The sequence below is a fragment of the Triticum aestivum genome, chromosome 6A (genome assembly GCF_018294505.1).
Source record: "Triticum aestivum cultivar Chinese Spring chromosome 6A, IWGSC CS RefSeq v2.1, whole genome shotgun sequence".
Classification (NCBI taxonomy): Eukaryota; Viridiplantae; Streptophyta; class Magnoliopsida; order Poales; family Poaceae; genus Triticum; species Triticum aestivum.
Window position 1 is genome coordinate 282,087,309 of NC_057809.1, and position 18,171 is coordinate 282,105,479.

At 45.3% G+C, this 18,171-nt stretch overlaps 1 long non-coding RNA gene across 1 annotated transcript; it reads right to left on the reverse strand.

The window, feature by feature from the left end:
* Window positions 1-16,427: 16,427 nt before the first annotated feature.
* Window positions 16,428-17,396, reverse strand: LOC123130605 (uncharacterized). Its single transcript, XR_006463914.1, has 2 exons — window positions 16,920-17,396; window positions 16,428-16,809 (listed from the first exon to the last, which is right to left on the reverse strand). It is a non-coding gene; the product is annotated as an uncharacterized lncRNA (long non-coding RNA).
* Window positions 17,397-18,171: the final 775 nt, after the last annotated feature.

Here is an 18,171-nt window from a genome sequence, read left to right on the forward strand (position 1 = left end):
CCCAACGCCAGTAGAGCGAGCCACCCTTGAGCCCAAAGGTTCCGAATGCCGTCAATAACTACGTGGGACCAGGGCTCGGGAGGCACCTCCGTGGTGGCATGCAGATCTTAGAGAAGACCATAGATATATGAGATCAGATGAGGATCATGAGATGACGACCCTCGGTGGGGTCCTCGCTAAGGAAATCCACAAGACCCCCGGCAAACGTCTTGCCAGGGACGACTACGACACCACAGCAAGACCCTTGCCGAGGACTCCAGCAGGGCCACTGCCAAGCCAACACCAGCCAAGACTCCGTCGCCGTTCGCATGCAGCTGCCCTCCCAACCAGCTGGGCAGGCACCTACGTGGCAACATGTAGCTTCCAGGCCAAATCAGCAAGCACCCGCGTGGCGGCATGCAAATCCTCATGAAGGCCCTACCACCGTGCCACCTCAGCTGCTTGCCTGCCTACATGGCGTTGCATGCGTCGCTAGCATGGGGGGGTGTCAAAGCGAGGCGGAGCGGCGATGGACGGGACAGGCCTCGTTCCCGTCCCCGATAAAGCTAACAGACACCTACGTAGCGCATTTAGTGCACTTTGTCTCGTAATTCCATGTCATAAGCTCGTGCACTGTAGGCATTTCCACCTCCTGTGTGCCACTGTGGCAACCCCTTTTTCCTATAAAAGGAGGCCCGAGGCGACCAGGAGAGGGATTCGGCTTTTTGGAACGGCACAGCCACCATAGCTAGTTCAAAAAGCTCAAGAACACTCAATACATCCACCAAAGTAGGACTAGGGTTTTACGCATCCTCGCGGCCCGAACCTAGGTAAACGATCCGTGTGCTTGCTCCTAAACCTGCTCTCCTCATGACCCCGTGCCCGCCGACCGTAGAAGGGATCCCAGTGATCCCATAGGTGTCGTCCCCACTGACATCAAGCATTCTTCATCTTGCCTTCCAAAGTGCAATTCTTTATATCTTATCTTTTGAGGTGGTGTTATGTCATTTTGACAATTTCCCTTCGTGTTTCATGATTCACAAGTTGTCCGGAATGACATATTTTAAACCCATCATTTTCAATTCGTTCATGAGATCCTTTGCAACCCATCAAACTTTTCATTGGAGTTATCTTGGGTTATATTTCACCTAAAGCTTTCCCTAAGGATTGTTGCTATTTATGGTGCTTATAAATGAGCCAAGTTCTTCATTTATCCTCCTGGTGAAATAAGTTTCTCGTCTCCTTGTTGATATCAATCAAATCTATTGTTTCCTTTAGCAGCAGAATTTCACCTCTTAATTTTGAGACGTTTTCCATAAGCCCACAACAACCTTATTCTTTTGTTGTTTAATTTTCAACAACTCCGTTCAATCCTTCTTTGCAAGGATGCTTTCCAAGTTCATTTGTGGTAGAAGTTGTCATTTTATTCTTCGTCCCTTTATCCCAATGATCTAGCTTCTATTCATTCGTTTCGGAGGCATTGTGATGTGGCACTCTTTGACCCACCATCCCATTTTTTGTCAAAGATCATGTTCTTTCCTTTGCTTATCCATTCAACCGGAGTGTTGTCTCCTTCATTCAAGTTCTCTCATCTTATCAAGTTTTGCCTACCGTCTCAACCGAAGTGCTGTCTGAAATCTCTCTTACCACTTATGCCATTCTTTCAATAGTTCCGGAGGTAGTGTGTTGTTGATTTCATCAAGTATCCTCTCATCTTGTAAAGTTCATGTTCAATTCCTTCCATTTACAGTCGGAGTGCTGTCCAAATTATATCATTCTTATTCCTTCTCTATCTTGTGTTAACCGGAGTGGTTTCAATATCTATCTTGTCACTTAACCTCTTGGTTCTCGTCGTATTCCATGTCCTCTTATTTAACAGAGTGTTTTAAACTTTGTTCATCTTTGTTGTATTCTTTCTTTCAATTTGTTCAACCTCTCAAGGTTCGTGGTTTCAATCGTTTGTCGAAGAAGAAACTTTGTTTTACCTCTTCCTCTTCTGCTCTCTCCGGTGCCATCCTTAGATCTCGGGACGAGATCTCTTGTAAGTGGAGGAGTGTTGTGATGCCCCGAGACCGACGCTCCAGATGCCTTCCATGTTTTGTGTGTCAGCCATGTGTTTTATTTGTTCGTTGCATTTCATCATGTCATCATCGGCATTGCATCGTCATGTTTTCAAAACTTGCATCTGTCCTAGTCTCCCCGTTCCTTCCGTTGTCTGTTCTGAGCCCAGACACACTTACACGTGCCCACAACACGTCTGAAATATTATTTTATAAGTGGCCAGAAAATGTTCTCTGAATGGGATGAAAGTTGGCATGCGGTGTTGTTATGTTGTCGGTAGACTGCCTGCCAAATTTCATCGCATTCCGAGTCCATTTGACGCCCCAACGGATAACTATAGCGGCCTTATAGTTGGTCAAAACGTCGGACATTTTCGGTCTCCGAAAAATGTTGCCGGGCTTTCCCTCTCTTTCCTCCCTAGACCATCTACACAGTCCACTACCAACCGCCAGGCCCAACCTAACCCTCCTCACGTCTAGAGCTGTCCGATTGTGATCGGAGGGCCCCAAAACCCCTCCTAACCACCTGACCCATCCTTGCACAGTGCTCAGACCCCTCGTGCGCGTCCGAAAGTTGTCCTGAACCCGACCCGAGCAGTCATTACCGATGGGTCCGGATCATCCCCAAACATCTCTAAAATATCTCTATTTTCTTAATTGGACTCCCTACCAATTTATTTCTTGACCGTCCAACTGCGATTGAAGGGATGAGGTAGCCCCTAATCTAATCCGCGCGATGTATATATTCGTCGAAACCCTAATCCTAGGATCAGTCCCATCCAACCTCCCTCTTTCCCCTCGCGTCGCCGCCAGCAGCATCTCCATCGGGATCCATCCCGCATCTTCCTCATTTTCAGCCACCAGTCAACCAGATCTGATCCAGGCCACCGTCCATCTCGGATCCCCCCTCCAACCGCAGCCTCTGACCACATCCCGTGACTACCGCGCCACCCAATTCCCCAGCAAGCCACAACCTCCTCATTCCCGCGCATGCAGCCAACCCCGAGCGCCGCTCGAGCTCCAATGAAATCGCGCCCCTGGATTGATAGAGGCAAAGGTGTCCTGTCTTTTGATGAGATGGTGGCTATCGTTTTAGAGGAAGTCGACTTTGACGATCCGACTATGAACATGCAAGGACGTCGCACCTTAGCAATCACTAAACCAACTCCGAGGGGTTATTGACCTCGCCAGAGCATGATCAACCTGACCATGAGGGCATGTTTCCTGCGAGAAAACGAAGAACAAGCAAGAAACTGAGATTGCAATCTGGATATTGCGAATATAAGATGAAAGCTTTATTGATCAAGGTGGGGTTCTGTGACGTCTTGGTCTGGTCGTTGGACACAAACGAAGTACGCGAAGTTGCAGCTATGGCGAACTTTTAATCTAAACAAAACCCAAAGTCTAAACGATGCCCTAAGGGCTGTATATATGGAGGAGAGAGGGGGAATTTCGTGGCCCTTGGTGGTGGGGTCCGAAACCAACCCTAACTCTTGTTTCCCCACACATACGGACTCTAAAAACAGCCTATACTTAAGTACTTCGAAAATACATGGGCCTGGCCCAATAATAAGGTGACGCAGCACCTAGAATACCCTCTGGACGAAATTTATGAAGTGGCATCTTGTATATTTCGTCCCATGCTTCATGCACTCATTATGGTGGCTTCAGAGTCCTGGAATCATCACTTTGTAACTCCGTTCTTGTTCCCCTTGCGCATGCCATCATCTCCATGCTTGAACTTGCTCCAAGGTTCATCTTTCTTGTCCAAGCAAGGCCCTTCATTTGTAAGCAAAACAAATGTATCCAATTTAGGCAGCATCATATTCTCATGAACATTAGAATCGTTACCAAGAAACGAAAGTACATGATAATTCAATTGGCATGCACGAGCTCTAGTAATTGGTCCAGTATGTATAGCAACATGGGCTGTGGGTATAGCAATGGTATTGATGTCCTCATCATCCTCCCCTTCTTGAAATGAAGTTGTCCTCGACGAAAGTTCATCATCGTCGCCCAAATAAGGCTTCAAATCCGCAATGTTAAAAGTGGGACTAACCCCAAAATCCGCAGGCAGCTCAAGTTTATATGCATTATCATTTATTTTCTCTAACACCTTAAAAGGACCATCGGCACGTGGCATTAGCTTTGATTTACGCAAATTAGGAAATCTATCCTTACGCAAATGTAACCAAACAAGATCTCCAGGTGCAAACACAACATGTTTTCTACCCTTATCTCCAGCAAGTTTATATTTAGCATTCATACGCTCAATGTTTTCCTTAGTTAACTCATGCATTTTTAAAATCAATTCAGCACGTTCTTTAGCATCAAAACTAACCTTCTCCGAAGATGGAATAGGCAACAAATCAATAGGTGCACGAGGTAGGAAACCATACACAATTTCAAAAGGGCACATCTTAGTAGTAGAATGCAATGAACGATTATAAGCAAATTCAATATGAGGCAAGCATTCTTCCCACATTTTCTTGTTAATCTTCAAAACAGCTCTAAGCATAGTAGACAATGTTCTAGTGACTACTTCAGTTTGTCCATCAGTTTGGGGGTGACAAGTAGTACTAAAAAGCAGCTTAGTCCCCAACTTAGCCCATAAACATCTCCAAAAGTGGCTAAGAAATTTAGTATCACGATCTGAAACAATAGTATTTGGCACACCATGCAAGCGAATAATTTCACGAAAGAACAAATCAGCAACATTAACAGCATCATCGCTTTTATGACATGGTATAAAGTGTGCCATTTTCGAGAACCTGTCCACGACAACAAATATGCTATCCCTCCCCTTCTTTGTTCGAGGTAAACCTAAAACAAACTCCATAGATATATCCTCCCAAGGAACACTAGGTACAGGCAAAGGCATATATAAACCATGAGGATTGAGTCGTGACTTAGCTTTTTCACATGTAGTGCAGCGAGCAATAAAACGCTCAACATCCCGTCTCATCTTTGGCCAAAAGAAATGTGTAGCAAGTATATCCTCCGTCTTCTTGACGCCAAAGTGTCTCATTAATCCTCCTCCATGTGCCTCCTACAACAACAAAAGACGAATAGAGCTAGCTGGAATGCATAGCTTGTTAGCACGAAACACAATCCATCGTTAAGAACGAACTTGTTCCAAGTTCTCCCTTCCTTACAATTCTGCAATACATCTTTAAATTCAGCATCATGCACATATTGATCTTTGATGGTCTTCAAACCAAATATTTTAAAGTCAAGTTGTGAAAGCATAGTATAACGACGAGACAATGCATCAGCAATAACATTTTCTTTACCCTTCTTGTGTTTAATGATATACGGAAAAGTCTCAATGAATTATACCCATTTAGCATGTCTACGGTTTAGTTTTGCTTGACTTTTAATGTGTTTCAAAGATTCATGATCAGAATGTATAACAAATTCCTTGGGCCATAAATAATGTTGCCATGTTTCTAAGGTCTGAATAAGAGCATATAATTCTTTGTCATAAGTAGAATAGTTCAGACTAGGCCCACTCAATTTTTCAGAAAAGTATGAAACAGGTTTGCCATCTTGTAATAACACACCTCCTAATCCAATTCCACTAGCATCACATTCAAGCTCAATAGTCTTATTAAAATTAGGAAGTTGGAGTAAAGGAGCATGTGTCAACTTATCTTTCAATACCATGAAGGCTTCTTCCTGTGCGGTACCCCAAATAAAAGGCACATCCTTCTTTGCAAGCTCGTTGAGAGGTGCAGCAATGGTGCTGAAATCTCTCACAAAACGCCTATAGAAACCAGCGAGGCCAAGGAAACTCCTCACTTGTGTGAACATTTTGGGCTGTGGCTAGATACCACTTGATATAGGCAAAGGTGTCTCGTCTTTGGATGAGATGGTGGCTATCGTTTTAGAGTAAGTCGACTTTGACGATCCGACTACGAACGTGCGAGGACGTCGCGCCTTAGCAATCGCTAAACCAACTCCGAGGGGTTATTGACCACGCCGGAGCACGATCAACCTGACCACGAGGGCATGTTTCCTACGAGAAAATGAAGAACAAGAAAGAAACTGAGATTGCAATCTGGATATTGCGAATATAAGATGAAAGCTTTATTGATCAAGGTGGGGTTCTGTGACGTCTTGGTCTGGTCGTTTGACACAAACGAAGTACGTGAAGTTGCAGAAATGGCAAACTTTTAGTCTAAACAAAACCCAAAGTCTAAACGATGCCCTAAGGGCTGTATATATGGAGGAGAGAGGGGGAATTTTGTGGCCCTTGGTGGTGGGGTCCGAAACCAACCCTACCTCTTGTTTCCCCACACATACGGACTCTAAAAACAGCCTATACTTAAGTACTTCGAAAATACATGGGCCTGGCCCAATAATAAGGTGACGCAGCACCTAGAATACCCTCTGGACAAAATTTATGAAGTGGCATCTTGTATATTTCGTCCCATGCTTCATGCACTCATTATGGTGGCTTCAAAATCCTGGAATCATCACTTTGTAACTCCGTTCTTGTTCCCCTTGCGCATGCCATCATCTCCATGCTTGAACTTGCTCCAAGGTTCATCTTTCTTGTCCAAGCTAGGCCCTTCATTTGTAAGCAAAACAAATGTATCCAATTTAGGCAGCATCATATTCTCATGAACATTAGAATCGTTACCAAGAAACGAAAGTACATGATAATTCAATTAGCGTGCGCGAGCTCTAGTAATTGGTCCAGTATGTATAGCAGCAGGGGCTGTGGGTGTAGCAATGGTATTGATGTCCTCATCATCCTCCCCTTCTTGAAATGAAGTCGTCCTCGACAAAAGTTCATCGTCGTCACCCAAATAAGGCTTCAAATCCGCAATGTTAAAAGTGGGACTAACCCCAAAATCCGCAGGCAGCTCAAGTTTATATGCATTATCATTTATTTTGTCTAACACCTTAAAAGGACCATCGGCACGTGGCATTAGCTTTGATTTGCACAAATTAGGAAATCTATCCTTACGCAAATGTAACCAAACAAGATCTCCAGGTGCAAACACAACATGTTTTCTACCCTTATCTCCAGCAAGTTTATATTTAGCATTCATACGCTCAATGTTTTCCTTAGTTAACTCATGCATTTTTAAAATCAATTCAACACGTTCTTTAGAATCAAAACTAACCTTCTCCGATGATGGAATAGGCAACAAATCAATAGGTGCACGAGGTAGGAAACCATACACAATTTCAAAAGGGCACATCTTAGTAGTAAAATGCAATGAACGATTATATGCAAATTCAATATGAGGCAAGCATTCTTCCCACATTTTCTTGTTATTCTTCAAAACAGCCCTAAGCATAGTACACAATGTTCTATTGACTACTTCAGTTTGTCCATCAGTTTGGGGGTGACAAGTAGTACTAAAAAGCAGCTTAGTCCCCAACTTAGCCTATAAACATCTCCAAAAGTGGCTAAGAAATTTAGTATCACGATCTGAAACAATAGTATTTGGCACACCATGCAAGCGAATAATTTCACGAAAGAACAAATCAGCAACATTAACAGCACCATCGCTTTAATGACATGGTATAAAGTGTGCCATTTTCTAGAACCTATCCACGACAACAAATATGCTATCCCTCCCCTTCTTTGTTCGAGGTAAACCTAAAACAAAGTCCATAGATATATCCTCCCAAGGAACACTAGGTATAGGCAAAGGCATATATAAACCATGAGGATTGAGTCGTGACTTAGCTTTTTCACATGTAGTGCAGCGAGCAACAAAACGCTCAACATCCCGTCTCATCTTTGGCCAAAAGAAATGTGTAGCAAGTATATCCTCCGTCTTCTTGACGCCAAAGTGTCCCATTAATCCTCCTCCATGCGCCTCCTACAACAACAAAAGACGAATAGAGCTAGCTGGAATGCATAGCTTGTTAGCATGAAACACAAATCCATCGTTAAGAACGAACTTGTTCCAAGTTCTCCCTTCCTTACAATTCTGCAATACATCTTTAAATTCAGCATCATGCACATATTGATCTTTGATGGTCTCCAAACCAAATATTTTAAAGTCAAGTTGTGAAAGCATAGTATAACGACGAGACAATGCATCAGCAATAACATTTTCTTTACCCTTCTTGTGTTTAATGACATAAGGAAAAGTCTCAATGAATTCAACCCATTTAGCATGTCTACGGTTCAGTTTTGCTTGACTTTTAATGTGTTTCAAAGATTCATGATCAGAATGTATAACAAATTCCTTGGGCCATAAATAATGTTGCCATGTTTCTAAGGTCTGAATAAGAGCATATAATTCTTTGTCATAAGTAGAATAGTTCAGACTAGGCCCACTCAATTTTTTAGAAAAGTATGCAACAGGTTTGCCATCTTGTAATAACACACCTCCTAATCCAATTCCACTAGCATCACATTCAAGCTCAATAGTCTTATTAAAATCAGGAAGTTGGAGTAAAGGAGCATGTGTCAACTTATCTTTCAATACCATGAAGGCTTCTTCCTGTGCGGTACCCCAAACAAAAGGCACATCCTTCTTTGTAAGCTCGTTGAGAGGTGTAGCAATGGTGCTGAAATCTCTCACAAAACGCCTATAGAAACTAGCGAGGCCAAGGAAACTCCTCACTTGTGTGAACATTTTGGGCTGCGGCTAGATACCACTTGATAGAGGCAAAGGTGTCTCGTCTTTCAATGAGATGGTGGCTATCATTTTAGAGTAAGTCGACTTTGATGATCTGACTACGAACGTGCGAGGACGTCGCGCTTAGCAATCGCTAAACCAACTCCGAGGGGTTATTGACCATGCCGGAGCATGATCAACCTGACCACGAGGGCATGTTTCCTACGAGCAAACGAAGAACAAGAAAGAAACTGAGATTGCAATCTGGATATTGCGAATATAAGATGAAAGCTTTATTGATCAAGGTGGGGTTCTGTGACGTCTTGGTCTGGTCGTTGGACACAAACGAAGTACGTGAAGTTGCAGCAATGGCAAACTTTTAATCTAAACAAAACTCAAAGTCTAAACGATGCCCTAAGGGCTGTATATATGGAGGAGAGAGGGGGAATTTCGTGGCCCTTGGTGGTGGGATCCTAAACCAACCCTAACTCTTGTTTCCCCACACATACGGACTCTAAAAACAGCCTATACTTAAGTACTTCGAAAATACATGGGCCTGGCCCAATAATAAGGTGACGCAGCACCTAGAATAGCCTCTGGACGAAATTTATGAAGTGGCATCTTGTATATTTCGTCCCATGCTTCATGCACTCATTATGGTGGCTTCAGAGTCCTGGAATCATCACTTTGTAACTCCGTTCTTGTTCCCCTTGCGCATGCCATCATCTCCATGCTTGAACTTGCTTCAAGGTTCATCTTTCTTGTCCAAGCTAAGCCCTTCATTTGTAAGCAAAACAAATGTATCCAATTTAGGCAGCATCATATTCTCATGAACATTAGAATCGTTACCAAGAAACGAAAGTACCTGATAATTCAATTGGCGTGCGCGAGCTCTAGTAATTGGTCCAGTATGTATAGCAGCAGGGGCTGTGGGTGTAGCAATGGTATTGATGTCCTCATCATGGATCGTCTACTTCGAGCACCTCCAAGGAACCAAGCTCACCCGCCTCCTCTTGTGGTTTTCCCTGAGCACCCCATCGCCAACAGCAGCCACCAGAGCTGCTGCCTCCTACCTTGCCTCAGTTCCGCCACCATCGAGGGCCCGAACGCTGCCGGAAAGACCACGGCCAGGTCGTGCCTTCTCCCTTCCCGTTTTCTTTCACCTGTCTCCTCCCCGAGATCCCTCTCACGTCGTCTCTCCCTCATTCTCTTCTTGCAGTAGGAGCAGCCATGGACGCCGTGTTCGCAAGCAGTAGTTGCTGCCGGCTTCCTCCGTCCCGTCCCAGAACTGGGCCTGGAGCCCTGACGCCCCGCCCCTCTGCCTCGCAGGAGCCTCCGCTGCGATGTGTTGCTGGACAGGAGCCGAGCCATTGCCGTCACGCTCGACTCCACCGTCCTGCAGATCCATCACCGCCGCCGGGAACTGCGCCTTTCATCAGGTCCGCTCCTCCATGCCCACTTGGACTTGCCGTCGACGCCACCTCGCTGGAGTTCCGTAGCCGCAACCGCCATGGCCTCCCCTGCTCGCTGACCGCGTCGCTGCCGCCGTCTTCGGGCCCTTGCTGTCCCGGCCTTCCCCGCCATCTCGCGACATTCGCCTGACGAGCAGCTAACCCGAGCCGACGCGTGCCCTGCATCTCCTGAAGTCACCACGCCAAGTCCCCTACCTCGCCTCTGCTTGTTCGAGGGAGGTGGAAGACGCGCCCGGTCGCCCGCGTTGACTTGTGGCCCATCATCGCCTCTAGCCAGCCTGATCCACTCCACTGATTTGGGCCTTGGCCCATGGTGAAGCCACCCCCGGCGCCCATCCTTCTGTTTTTTTCTCCTGTTGGGCCAGCCTACAGTTTCGGCCCGATCGCATTTTTTTCCTCACCTGCGAATTTGTCTAATTTCCATATAAAACTGTTTTGCAGAAAACCCCTCCATCTTCATGTGTATAATAACTTAACAACCGTGCATCATATGTAAATACTTTATATATGAAAAATGCTTAGAATTTTGTCTAGTTTCATAATTTCAAACTTTCGTCCATGTTAAAATATTTAGAATGTTGTTTTCATTTAATTTGCATATTGCCATATTAAAATGATTTAATTCATAACTAATTAACCATAGCTTGGATTTTAATAAACTTTATATGCAAATGGGTAGAAAAATGCCTAGTTTAACATGGTGCACTCATCTTGCATGTTTAACAACTCTAAAATATGGTTTAGGATAGTACAGTACGAAATTCATAATATGCATATGGGAATTTTCCAGAATTGTTGTTTGTTGTTCCGGCCTCATTTAAACTTGCCTAAGTAGTTAGTTTACTTATGCTTCACCTCTTGTCATGTTAACCAACATTTAATATTGTTGAGTAGATTTCACGAGAGTGAACTAAATAAATGAATGTGGTGTTTCATCAATATGCAACTCGTTGCATATTGACCTCCACTCAACTTGTAGTATTGTTTGTTGCACTTTGCCATGCCATGAATCATTAAACCGGACATGCATCAAACTTGTTTGTGCATCATGCCATGTTTATGTGATGGTTGTTTATCATGTTATTTGCTTCTTTCTGGTTTGCTTCTCTCATTAGCTTCGGTTTCGTTCCGGGGTTGTGAGGATTCGTTCGACTATGTCTGTTTGTCTTCTTCATGAACTCGTTCTTCTTCCTTGCGGGATCCTAGGCAAGATGACCATTACCCTCGATATCACTTCTATCTTTGCTTGCTAGTTGTTTCGTTCTATCGCTATGTCACACTACGTACCACTTGTTTATCATGCCTCCCATATTGCCATGTCAAGCCTCTAACCCACCTTCCTAGCAAACCGTTGTTTGGCTAAGTTACCGCTTTTGCTTAGCCCCTCTTATAGCTTTGCTAGTTGCAGGTGCCTTGTAATTTGTTCCATATTGGAACATATTTATGTTGGGATATCATAATATCTCTTATTTTAATTAATGCATCTATATACTTGGTAAAGGGTGGAAGGCTCGTCTTTATGCCTGGTGTTTTGTTCCACTGTTGCCGCCTTAGTTTCCGTCATACCGATGTTATGTTCCTAGATTTCGCGTTCCTTACGTGGTTAGGGTTATGGGACCACCTTGACAGTTCGCTTTGAATAAAACTCCTCCAGCAAGGCCTAACCTTGGTTTTACATTTGCCTAACAACCTATGCCTTTTCCCTTGTGTTCCGCGGACCCGAGGGTCATGTTTATTTTAAACCCCCCGGGCCAGTGCTCCTTTGAGTGTTGGTCCAACCTAGGTGAGGTTCGGCGCCCCCTGGGCAACTAGGGTCTATGCCAACCCGACGTCTATCCCATCTGGTGTGCCCTGAGAACGAGATATGTGCAGCTCCAATCGGGATTTGTCGACACATTCAGGCGGTCTTGCTGGTCGTATTTTACCATTGTCGAAATGTCTTGTAATCGGGATTCGGAGACTAATTGGGTCTTTCCGGGAGAAGGAATATCCTTCGTTGATCGTGAGAGCTTGTGATGGGCTAAGTTGGGACACCCCTGCAGGGTATAAACTTTCAAGAGTCATGCCCATGGTTATGTGGTAGATGGGAATTTGTTAATATCCGGTTGTAGAGAACTTGACACTTGACTCAATTAAAATGCATCAACCGCGTGTGTAGCCATGATGGTCTCTTTTCAGCGGTGTCCGGGAAGTGAACACAATTTGGGTTATGTTTGAACATAAGTATTTTCAGGATCACTTCTTGATCACTACTAGCTTCACGACCGTTGCATAGCTTCTCATCTTACTCTTATTTGCATATGTTAGCCACCATATTTACTTAGTGCTTGCTGTAACTCCACCTCATTACCTTATCCTACACATAAGCTTAAATAGTCTTGATCTCGCAGGTTTTGAGATTGCTGAGTCCTCGTGACTCAAAAATACTACCAAAACAGTTGCAAGTGCCGATGATGCCAGTGCAGGTGATGCTACCAAACTCAAGTGGGAGTTCGACGAGGACCTTGGTCGTTACTATGTCTCGTTTCCTGATGATCAGTAGTGGAGTCCAGTTGGGACGATCGGGGATCCAGCATTTGGGGTTTATCTTCCTTTTCATTCGGATTTGACCGTAGCCGGTCTATGTGTGTATTTTGGATGATGTATGATTTACTGAAGTATTGTGTGACGTGGCGATTGTAAGCCTACCCTCTTTTTCCCTTTCTTGTTCATTACATGGGATTGTGTGAAGATGACCCTTCTTGCGACAAAACCACAATGCGGTTATGCCTCTAAGTTGTGCCTCGACACGTGGGAGATATAACCGCATCGTGGGCGTTACAGACAAGAACACGGGAGACATGCCGGCTAGTTGGCACACCATGCCCTGCCGCCTCCCATGCCCTACTCATCCTCGGCAGAGTCCCCGACCTCGGCGGTGTCAGACGTTGGATGGCGACAAGTAGGATGCGTGGTTGACGGTGCTCCTGTCGTCGAACGCCATCGTGGCCACCGCTTATGCGGCCGCGTCCGCATCCGTCTATGCCGCTATGCGTCACGAGCGGTGACTTGAGCGAGGGCAGCGACCTCGAGCTTCATCCCCGAAGACAAAGCTCTCCCGCAGAGCGTTCACGCTCACAGTCATGGCGGATGTTTTGCCAGGTAGCAGGACGATGCGCTATGGTGTGGAGGTTAGCTGGGCATTGCCGCTTTAAGTAGCGCATTCCGGTGAGGCCAAAGTGTCCTGGCGCATCATTAAATCGCCGGAGTTTGTTCCTCGGGCACCGAGCCTCTTAACGACGGCATACGGACGGACGGCACGAATGCAACCAGCTGGCACCGGCTGGGAACGCACCACGCGACGGCGTGAGGGATGAGGGTTTTTGGTGTGCCAGGGTAGTCAGCTGCAGGTTGTGGCAACATTGGAGATGCCCTTTGCTCACATGTGACCCCACATGTCATTGAAAAAGCAAGACAACTCGGCATGGTCTCAGGTCGTGGGGATGCAGTTGGCCGCGCTACACCACTCCGCGGACGCGGCGCGGCGCGCGCACACTCGGCACCTCGTGCATCCTCGACGAGCCGGGTGTTTATCTGCTGGTCGTGCCACAACGCTAACGCCAGCGTCAGCACACTGAAACCGACCGTGCCCAGCAACGATGAGCATGTCACTCACTGTGGTCGCCCTGTCCAAAGGTGGTGCTGGAGCTGCGCCACGTTGTTGGCCCCCACGACCTACATGAACGGTTGCCGGTGGCGAGGAGGTCGTGGGCCAGCTCCTCCATTGGACTAGTCTGCGCCACGTCATCTCGACAGGTGTGCCCAACATGTCGGTTTCCCTATTTTCCCGACCATATTCGAGCGTCAGTGCTCCGCGTTGCGCATTAGGCGCAGAACAGGTGGTTTTTGTGCCCTAGTTCAAATGTGGTACGGTACCAAATTGTTACCCTAGCCCCTAGTGTGGTGGTTTTGGGTACGGTACCGCCCTTTTCCTTTTCAAGTAGTGAAGCGTAACACTTGATTAAGTAGCCGGATGGTGTGCTAAATGTAGGTGTTCGACTGTTTGAAAGAATAATTGAGGTGTTCCTGGTCCGTGCCCGCCTTTAGGTGTCCAACTTACCATGTTCCGGCAGTAGTAACTAGAGTATACTAGTCCCTGCGTACTCCCTCTGTTTTTATTTTCTCCGCATTTCAGCTTTGCTCAAAGTCAAACTTTGTAAACTTTGACAAAGTTCATCGACAGAAATAATAACGTATACAATAACAAATCAATACCATTAGATTCATTATTGAATATACTTTCACACCATATATATTTGCTATTGTAAATGTTCATATTTTTACTCTTACTAGCAAGATGCATGTGCGTTGCATATAATATCAAGATGCATTTGTATGACTAGTTTATCTTGTGAGAGAAAAGGATGAACGAGGGAAGGCCTTATTTGTAATTGTGGAGAAGTGTGTGGGTACCTTTTTGCAAAATTGCCATAGTTTCCTTTCTATCCGCCAGATATAAATCGGACGGCCTATATTGCAGGGTGGTAGGCACACCATCATCACCAACTCTATTTTTTATAAGAGTCCGTCCGATTTATATCTGATGGATAGGAAGGAAATATGGTAATTTTGCAAAAAGATACCCACGCCTCTCTCCACATTTGCAAATAAGACCTTCCCTCATTCATCCTTTTCTCCCACAAGATAAACTACTCATACAAGTGCATCTTGATGGTCCGTGCAACGCACAGGCATCTTGCTAGTGTACATAAAAAAGCAGAGTTGGTGATGATGGTGTGTCTGCCATCCTGCGATATAGGACGTTGATCTATAAGGGATAGGAAGGAAACTATGACAATGTACCCGCACTCCTCTCCGCATTTGCTGATAAGGCCTTCCTTCGTTCATCCTTTTCTCCCATAAAATTTTGATGTTCCGTGCAAGGCACAGGCATCTTGCTAGTTTTCTATAAACTTGGTCAAATTTTATGAAGTTTGACTTCAGTCAAACCTAATATGCAGAGTAAATAAAAACGGAGGGAGTATCTTACTCCATGACCAAGATGGAAGGGAAAACAAGACAACTTATTGTTTCTTTGAGACGTTCAAGTATAATCATGCGGCGTTGCTTATTTCTCATTCCTCTCCAACCCTCTTCTCCATAGATCATGCCGCCCTCCGGTCGAGTCCATCCTCCCGCATGCGTCATTTGAACATTCCGTCGAGTATCATTCGCATGTGGGCCTAGACCATGCTTGTATTTCCAATGTTGTAATTTGTCCGACATGCATACAAACAAATGGTTCGTTTAAAGTTTCACTTTGCCTCCACTACGTGTCGCTTCCCGTCTTAGTTTTGACATCCCATCCGATTCATGCCCCGACACATCTTGACGAGATCGATTGATGTTGAGAGATCAATTGCGTGTCGTGAAAGGAGATACATGTTTGGTCTATTTTTATGATAGAAATGACCCGCGGAGGGGGGGTCTATGGGGATCAGAGGGAGTGTATTATACGTTCATAAGAGAAACAAACGTATTATACCCACCCTTGTCCTCTTTCAATCGATCACCGGACCCCGAGATCAAATCGAGAGAAAACGAGTGGGTGCATGTGTGATACCTAAGGCGGGCTCAAAATTTTGAACCGGTGATCATAGCATACGCAAATCATATATAAAAAGTATCAATATTCGATTCGCTTTTGAACGTACAAATATACTCCCTCCGATCCTATCTAGTTTAGATATAAGTTTTATATGTAGTTAAAGTATCTCTACTTTGATCAAACTTATAGAAAAAAAGTATCAACATTCAACAACGCCCAATCAATATTGATAGATTCGAAGTATCAACATTCAACAACGCCCAATCAATATTGATAGATTCGTACGCACCCTTAGATTTGTATTCAAACAGAGTGGTTTCCAATTTGTTTTCAACCACGTGAATGTGCTTGTTCTCGCGGATGCTCTTCCTACTAAGATTTCGCCACGTATAGCCAGTCCAATAGTAACTTTTTTAAGCTCCCTTTCCAATAGTACTAGTGGAATACTGACAACATCTGTAATAGAGTATGCTATGCTTATAGTAATCCCTTCTTCCATTTATATAGGGCCTAAGAGCAAGTCTAATAAGGCCTAGCCAGCAGGCTATAAGACTTGTCATGTCATTAAATCCTACTTGGAGGAGTGAGGAGAGAGGGGAGAGAGTGAAGTCGGCTCTCATATTCTACAGCCCGGCTATCTCTCCCTAATAATAATAAAGCACGGATTGAGTCTTCGGGTTCACCGTCGCGGCTTTTTTTTAAAGAAAAACTTGACTTATTAGATAATCAACCCCCAGTCTTTACTCGCACACAAACTCCTCCACACAAATAATATTCATACTTGACGTGTTTGTATACAACTCTGTAACAAATCCCTATATGGCACTATAAATCTAAATTAATCCCTTCGAATTCCAGCGATTCTAAAGGTTACAAATCGCCATGAATCAGCGAGATCGAGAGATGGCTCTGTAGCGACGGCTGAGAGGATAGACCACGAAACCGGAGCGGCGGCCGTGACGGCTCAGGTGATTGCGAGATGGAACGAATCGGCGGCTGCCCGACCGCAGCGACCCAAACGGATGCGAGAACAGATAGAGCGGCAGCTGCACGGACGCTCTTCCGGCCAATATGCGCGCCGTCATGCCTGCATCCATGATTTTGAGCCTGCCTCGCTGTTGCTAAAGTCGAGAGAAAGATAGAGAGATAAATAGATCAGACCGAGATTGATGTCGAGAGAAATAGAGACAAAGGCCAAGCAAGAGCGCTGGTGGATCGTCCAGGCCATCACCTTCAGCAGATGAGCCGTCAGGAGCCATGAGTCGAGGATCTCCATCTTCCGCTGGACAGCGCCCATCGAGTTCATTAGCGAAGATTGAGGGCGTCGGCGGTGGATCAGGTAGTCTCCATCTTCCTCTCACTTTTCAGTCTTTCCCCCTATTGTAAGGATCTGGCGGCGACAATGGTTGTGCGTGTGCGGCATGCAGCGGCTCTCTCGGGCCGGCAGGGATGCATTTGTGCACACGCGTGCTGGTCAGCAGCATGCGTGTCCAACATCGTGTCCGTGTATGCATGTGTCTCGGGGCATGGTCTGCGTGCTGGGTGTCGTGTGTGTGTGCAATGTGTCGGGCGTGGTGTGCGTGCGTGTCTAGTTCTCTGCCACACCAGCCATGATCCTGGGCATCAACAATGGCGTGCATCTTATTCCAAAAAACTAGAATGTATTATGAAGGGAGCAGCACTCCAGCATATTCCCGAGTTTGTTTTGGCTCCATAGTTGTGGTACGCATGAAATTAATCATGTGGTTGCATAGCAGACAAGGGACGTCAATCGTTGGGCTGTACTTCCTCCGTAAACTAATATAAGAGTGTTTAGAATACTAAAATAGTGATCTAAACACTCTTATATTAGTTTACAGAGGGAGTACTTCTGATCTGATTATTTTTTAGATAAAGAAGTAGACATAGATATTAGAAAATGGAGTAACATGAAAGTTTTATGATCCGTAGCTCATCCTATAAAATAGCACCATATGCCCACAATACGCGTCGACTAGCCACCCAACATCTTGCCATGTCTTGTCCGACCTCTACACCCTCCCCTCCCACTCCGCCCCGCGAGCCTTTGGTCTCCGGCAATGTGTCGTAATCCAGTTACTCGATCCGACCAATCCTATTTGCGTTGTGCGAAAATGAGCAGTATGATCATGGAGGTCACTTGTCATGTCCAGTTCATCTAGATTAGTTTTTCTTTCAAGTTCTAGAACCTTCCTATGTAGGGGCACAATGATAGGTGTCACGTGTGGTTACAAGCTCAACATCGCCGGATTGGTCACGTTCGGATGTGTTGTGATCACTGTTGAGATTTAATTAATCCATGTGTTAATTAAGGATTACTCTCTCCTAACCATAACCGACGTATGAAGGGGTAAAGGCGGTACGCTCGGGAAGCGACGTTCCACTCGTGCCTGCTCCAATCGACGTGTTCGTCAGAAACGTTCATTCAGGGACTATATATTGTTTCACATCAATCACCATGGCCA